Genomic DNA, 6,051 nt, shown 5'->3' on the forward strand with positions numbered 1-6,051 from the left:
GTTATCATGATCATAGTATTCATTCATCGTAAGTGGGCGTAGTTAAACGAAAATTTTAATAAGTTTCGTTTTCAATATTGGGAGAAAAGTTTGGCTCGAAATATTAAGTATAAAGAAAGATATTGTTAGCTTTTACGACTAGATTTTGAATGAGGTTAAATTCCCTTAAGTGGAAAGAGTGAAACGGTAAACACATCGCCCTGTTTGTCGCACGCCAGGAAAGAGAAAAGTGAAGTTGCTGGTGACAAAATTCATCCTGCAGATAAATTTTGTCAGTTTAGATATTTTTCAGGTTAGCAGAACAACGGTACGGGAACCCAAAAAAATAGTAAATCTTTTTCCTAGTGAACACTTGAACATTTTCTAGAGCGGAGGAGCCTAGTAGTTGACTACTGAGATGTTATACACTTAACGCGATTTAAATTAGTAAAGCAACAAAAGCCTGCTAGCAGTGACAAGCAGATAGAACGACTTACAGACAGACTGAATGAGTGAATTAATGAAGGAGGAAATACCTTACTGGCTGCTTGAATTGGTCCACTGAAAATAAGAGGGGAAAAAAGCATATTGACAGGTTGATAGCCAAGCATAAATGGCGCCACTATAAAAAATTGCCTGCGCCATGACGGGCTTGGGCCAACCACCAGACCCCTAAAGAAAGCCTACCGGCGCTATAGGCGAAGTCGTAAAAAATAAAATAACATTGTAAGCCAGAGCGACAAGTAGGCAGACACACAGACAGACAGACAGACAGACAGCCACGCCCACCCACAGCGGCTCCAGCATACAGCAGGGACAGGCATTTCAGTTTTACATAATTGGCCCAGCAAAAAGTGCCTGCGCGCCATGTTTTATGAAAGAGCGCGGGATGTTTGTTAAAAATTGAAAACAAACTATTTATTCCTTAGCCGGCAATTAATGGTGTGCAATGATGTATTACGAGCCATTACAACTAGGGTCAAAATAGGAAGCTCCCCACACTGCTGCCGCTTTTACTGCTACTGCTACTGATACTACTACTGCTGCTCATTTTATTGTTACTACTACTACTACTACTACTGCTCATTGTACTGCTCCTGCTACCGCTACTGCTCATTTCACTGTTACTTTTTTTTTACAACAAAGGAGACAGCTCAAGGGCACAAAAAACGGAAACAATAATATAAAAAAAAGCCCGCTACTCGCTGCTCCTACTGTTACTGATGATGATGATGATAATAGTAATAATATACCGAATAAAACTAAAAATGGAGGTGAATGGAATGGAATTGTATAGCGATAGCAATAATGATGAAGATAATGATGATGGGATTGACAGACAGACAGAGGTAGACAGATATATAGATAGACAGACGGAGATAGGCTCACAGACACACAGACAATTGAATACACAGACAAGCAAACATAGATAAATAGATGCACAGAGATTTGCAAACACACAGACAAATAGATAGTTAGATAAATGGAAAAAAAACACAGACAGGCAGACTGACACATACATATTAACAGACAGACAAACAGAAGGAAGAACAAGCAAAAAATAAATTGTTTACATAATACATACAAACCCATACACACAAAAACACAAATATACATAAAATTAAGATTGTAGCCTTCCAAAATCGTCGAGCTAACATAAAAACAGACCAAGTTAACAGGATTAGGCAAACTTTTGGTGCCTAAGATTATTGTAACACTGGAAGAGACAAAATGTAAATCGGTATTATACAACAGAGAGAGAGAGAGAGATTGTGTGTCTATCTATCTATCTGTCTTTCTTTCTATATGCCTCCCTTCCTTCCTTCCTTCCTTCCTTCCTCCCTCCCTCTCTTTTTGCACACTTATATCATTCTACACACACACACACACACACACACATACAACAGCAAGAGTTTTTTTTATATACTAGATTGAGAATGGACGAATGAGCAAGCTGGTGTGTCCCCTTGCCCCTCCTTACACACACACACACACACACACACACACACACACACACGGGGAGGCATCCATTCCGCTAACCGTGTCGGAACGAGCCAAGCACTTTCCCCGCGCGCTAGTTAATGTGAGAGAGAGAATCTTTAACATTTTCCTAAGGGCCTCGGCAGCATACAGACAGCGGCGGACGGTGAGGCTAGTTTTGTCTGTCTGTTTGTCTGTCTGTGTGTGTGTGTGTGTGTGTGTGTGTGTGTGTGTGTGTCTCTCTCTCTCTCTCTCTCTCTCTCTCTCTCTCTCTCTCTCTCTCTCTCTCTCTCTCTCTCTCTCTCTCTCTCTCTCTCTCTCTCTCTCTCTCTCTCTCTCTCTCTCTCTTTATTAGCCAGTCGTTAAAAGAGAGAAAATGTCCCCTAACTTGTTGTGTGTGTGTGTGTGTGTGTGTGTGTGTGTGTGTGTGTGTGTGTGTGTGAGAGAGAGAGAGAGAGAGAGAGAGAGATAGAGAGGTAGAGCATGGGTAAAAGATGTGTGTGTGTGTGTGTGTGTGTGTGTGTGTGTGTGTGTGTGTGTGTGTGTGTGTGTGTGTGTGTGTGTGTGTGTGTAACATTTAGTAGTTAATTAATGTAGATCTTTTAAATATTTGTCACTGGTCGCAGGTTATGTAGATATATATTATTTTTTTTTACATGATTATATTACTCACTTATTAACTCATATTAATATCCATCTCATCAACTGTTTATCTCTCTCTGGATCGGCACTTTATAGAGGTCATATAAGGCTTGGTATTAATTCAGCAGGTCACATGTTAGGGTAAAAAAAAAGTTGTATAGGTAACGTTAAGTGTGTATGCTATAGCTGCGCGTTGCCTCGGTGTTCATCTCCGTCGCAATGGCCTTTGATTTTGTGCTCTGTTAGGTTAGGTTATAGGAGAAATATATATCACGTCACAACAACAAATAAATCCCACGTCACAAGGAAAGATTAACATGTTCCACGTCATAACAAAAAATATCTCCCACTTCACAAACAGAAAAAAATATATCCCACGTCACGACACACTATAGTTGCTTGCCTCCCAAAATCCAGTTCGTCACAATATAAAGGTCATACAAGCCTTAGGAATACAAGCAGTGGACAAGCCCTCAAAACAAACTATACAAGCGTTTAACCCAGTAGAAGCGACTGGCCAAATTTGTGGCTTTACCGTGTGTACCAGCGAAGGGCCAAATTTGTGCCGTGATATAAACCCCTTAAAATAGATGATGCACAAACTGATCACAAATGCGTTGATATATATTATGAAATGGTTTGCGTGAGTGATGATTTTTTCTCATTTTTCTCGCTTAGAGGGACCATTAAGAAACATGATCCCCGCTGCTACCGGGTTAAACCAGAAATGTTAAGGTTATGCGAGGCTGAAAAATACAAGCACTCGACAAACGTTTAAACCAGGAACTAAATTCAAACAAAGCCGAAAAACATAAGGACCGACAAACCTTTAAATGTAATGCATAGTTCTTTAAACCTGGGATCTTGAGGTCATATGAAGCTGGAAAATACTAGAACTGAACAAACAATCCCTTAATTAAACCAGGGAGCAAGGTCAAGCAAGGACTGGACAAGCCTTCAAACCAGGAACTGAGGTCAGACAAGGACTGGACAAACCTCTACTTCAGGAATCTCGAGGTCAGGTCACGGGGGTCACAGAGGATCCCTAGGAGGCGCTTTGGCATATCTCTTGGCACAGAGTAAGCCGGAGTCTGTTTTAATGGGCGACCTTCCAGAGCGTTGTGATTTCTCTTGTGATTCCTCTTGCTCCAGTGCTCGGAATGCATTCAGATATGTATAGTGAAGAGATGTGGATTCCCTGCTGCTTTACCTTCCCTTCTTTATTGCTTTCTTCCCTCCCTGATTCTGTTTATTCCTTCCTCCCTTCTTTCTTTTCTCCATCGTTTCATTTCTTCCCTCCCTGTTGTTCATTTTTTTTCTCTTTCTTTGTTCTCTTCTTTCCCCTTTTCCCTTCCTGATTTTGTTTCTTCCTTCCTCTCTTCTTTCTTTTCTCCATCGTTTCATTTCTTCCCTCCCTGTTGTTCATTTTTTTTCTCTTTCTTTGTTCTCTTCTTTCCCCTTTTCCCTCCCTGATTCTGTTTCTTCCTTCCTCTCTTCTTTCTTTTCTCCATCGTTTCATTTCTTCCCTCCCTGTTGTTCATTTTTTTTCTCTTTCTTTGTTCTCTTCTTTCCCCTTTTCCCTTCCTGATTCTGTTTCTTCCTTCCCTGCTTCCGTTTCCTTTCTCCCTTCTTCCTCATCTCCATCATTTCATTTTTTCCCTCCCTGTTGCTCATTTTTTTTATCTTTCTTTGCTCTCTTCTTTCCTCTTTTCCCTCCCTGATTCTCTTTCTTCCCTCCTTTCTCCCTTCGCTCCCTTTCTTCTTCCTTTCTTTTCTCCTTTTCACGTCATCTCTTACCCTCCCTTTTCTTCTTTGCCTCCTGTTTTCATTTATCTTTCCTTTTCACACTAACTCCTTTTCTAATTTCCTCCTTTCTTTCTGCTTTCATCCCTCCCCTTCCCTCCTTTTCTTCCTTCGTTCCTTTCCTTCTTCCTTTCTTTTCTCCTTTTCACGTCATCTCTTACCCTCCCTTTTCTTCTTTTCCCTCCACTTTCATTTATCTTTCCTTTTCACACTAACTCCTTTTCTTATTTCCTCCTTTCTTTCTGCTTTCATTCCTCCTCTTCCTTCCTTTTCTTCCTTCGTTCCTTTCCTTCTTCCTTTCTTTTCTCCTTTTCACGTCACTTCTTACCCTTTCTTTTCTTCTTTTCCTCCTGTTTTCATTTATCTTTCCTTTTCACACTAACTCCTTTTCTTATTTCCTCCTTTCTTTCTGCTTTCATTCCTCCTCTTCCTTCCTTTTCTTCCTTCGTTCCCTTCATATCATCCTTAACCCCATTAATTATCTATCTCTTCCTTCAGTTTTGCTCTTTTCTCAGTACCTTCCTCCCTTTGTTTCCTCCTTTCTTGCTCTCTTCCTTAATGTTGTACCTCTCTCTATTTTTTTTTCTTTTTTTTCATTTTCTTGAACCTTTTTTTTGTCCCCTTCCCTCAGTGTTTATTTCCTCCTTTCCCTTTCCATCTTTCTCTGTTCCTTCTTCTCTCAGATTTCTCTCTTAGGTACTGTCATATGTCTCCTTCCCTTCTCTATTTTTTTTTTTTTTTTTTCCTTTTCTTGAACCTTTTTTTGTCACATTCCCTCAGTGTTTATTTCCTCCTTTCCCTTTTCATCTTTCTCTGTTCCTTCTCCTCTCTGATTTCTCTCTTAGGTACTGTCATACGTCTTCTTCCCTTCTCTATTTTTTTCATTTTTTTCCTTTTCTTGAACCTTTTTTTTTTGTCCCCTTCCCTCAGTGTTTATTTCCCCCCTTTTCCCTTTTCATCTTTCCCTGTTCCTCCTTCTCTTAGATTTCTCTCTTAGGTACTGTCATCCGTCTCCTTCCCTTCCCTTTTGGTCTCCTTTCCTTCCTGCATTACAAACTTCCTCTTCTCATCCCTCCTTCACTCCTTCCCTTTCTTCCCCGTTTCCTCCTTCCTTCAGTCACTGTCATTATCTCTCCTCCCTTCCTTCCCTCTACTCTTCCCTCAGAGGTTTATATGAAGAAGCTGCGAGTACCCTATCTCCCTTACCCTCCCTTACTCTCTCCTTGCCTCTCTAGCTTCCATTTCTCCCTTACTCTCCCCTCCATACCTCCCTCCCTCTCTTACTTCCCTCCCCTACAACACCTCCGCAGCTCTCCTCCTCCTTCTCCATCCCCTCCTCCCCTCTGGCATCCTTCCAAGACTTGCTCCTCATACTCTCCCTCAAGATTCTTCCTCATCCTGCTCCTCTCCACAAGACGTCATCGGGAGTAAGTTATCAAGTGCAAGTGCAAATGTAATAATTAATAGAGGAAAGAAGACAAGAGAAACGTTCCACACAAGAATAGGTTTAAACGTCTGAATTTGCTTTGTCCTGTAAGGCGAAGGGTGAAAAATAGGAAGGACAGAAGTATTAAAGAGAGCGTGAAGGGAAAAGGCGAGGAAAGTGAGAGAGGAAAGTAGTGAAAAAAAGGAAGAAATAGAAGAGGG

This window comes from Eriocheir sinensis, chromosome 66, assembly GCF_024679095.1.
Source record: "Eriocheir sinensis breed Jianghai 21 chromosome 66, ASM2467909v1, whole genome shotgun sequence".
Classification (NCBI taxonomy): domain Eukaryota; kingdom Metazoa; phylum Arthropoda; class Malacostraca; order Decapoda; family Varunidae; genus Eriocheir; species Eriocheir sinensis.